A 1,479-nucleotide genomic window follows, 5' to 3' on the forward strand; every position below is an offset into this window, starting at 1 on the left:
GGGACTGCCGCGGGCACGGCACGGCGTAGCTCGGCACGGCACGGCGTGGCACAGCAGCGCATAGCGTGGCATGGCACAGCGTGCCGTAGCGTGGCATAGCACGGCGTCTCTTGGCATGGCGCGGTGCGCCTTGTCTTGGCACGGCCCAGCCTGGGCTGTCCCCCCTCCCGCCGTGTCCACCCCGCTCCTCCCATCCCCGTGGTCCCGTACCACATTCGTGTCCTTTTCCAGCTCCTGCTCGCTGCCATCGTCCTCGTCCCCATTGCCTGGGGGGCCACTGCAGTCCAGCCGCACGAGGGCCCGGCAGCGGTAGTGGCAGGTGAAGCTGCAGTCTGGGGGCAGAGGGCACCGTGGGCACAACGGCCCCACCAGACCCTGTGCACCGCCCGTGCCACCTGCCCACACTGTACCAAGGCACCCGGGGTCAGCACCCCCATGGCACCTGGTACTGCTGGGCAGTACTAAGGTGCCCGTGTCCCCTGCCTGGGTTACACAGTGGGAGCACTCAGCAATAGGATGCCTGGTGCCTGAGCAGATACTTGATACCAGGATACCCATGCCAAGGGAGATGGTACTGGCTGCTCAGTACTGGGATGGTTGGTACTTTGGTACTGGAATGCTTGGTACCAGATGCCCAGTAGGAATGCTCGGTACCAGGTTCTAAGGACCAGGATGCTCAGTACTAGGATGCCCGTGCCCTGGGTGGATGTCCAATACTGGGACTGCAGTGTTCATTTTGGGATATCCAGTACTAAGAAGCCCTGTTCCAGGTGGGAGTTCTCAGCACTGAGGAGCTCAGTGCCTGGGATGCTTGCTACCCAGTGGGGGTGCCCTGGGCAGAGATGCTCAGTACTGGGATGCTCAGTGCTTGAGGGAATGTTTGATACCAGGTGCCCACACCCTTGCTGCTACAAGGATGCCCAGTGGGGATATTTGGTGCCAGGAGGCTCAGCACTGGGACAGACACCTGGTACCCAAAAGGATGTTCCATACATCCATGCCCATGCTTTATAGTGTTAACCTAGTACTGGGATGCCCCATACTCAGAGTGGTGGGGTCTGATACCGGGATACCTGATGCCTGGTGCCAGGGGAGGGATGCCCTATACTCGGTACTGGCATGCTCGGGTGCCAGAGGAAATGCTCGGTACCAGGATGTCCAGCGCCCAGGAAGATGCTTGGTACTGGGATGCCCAGTGCCCAGGGGTATGCATGGTACCGGGATGCTCGGCGCCGGGACACCCAGCGCCTAAGGGAAGATGCCCAGTGCCCGGGGGGATGCTCGGCTCCGGGACGCCGTGCCCGGCAGCCGCAGGGAGCGGTACTCACGGCGGCACTGGAGGCTCTTCCTGCCTCCTCCCCAGACGAAGTCCCCGCAGAGGTCGCACCAGGTGTGGAGCCCGCGGCGTCGGGGCTCGAAGCGATGCCCGGTGCTCGGTGCCGCCGCCGGCCTGGGCTCGGGCCGCGCTCCGGGGCCGTG

The sequence above is a fragment of the Meleagris gallopavo genome, chromosome 14, assembly GCF_000146605.3.
Source record: "Meleagris gallopavo isolate NT-WF06-2002-E0010 breed Aviagen turkey brand Nicholas breeding stock chromosome 14, Turkey_5.1, whole genome shotgun sequence".
In the NCBI taxonomy this organism is placed as follows: Eukaryota; Metazoa; Chordata; class Aves; order Galliformes; family Phasianidae; genus Meleagris; species Meleagris gallopavo.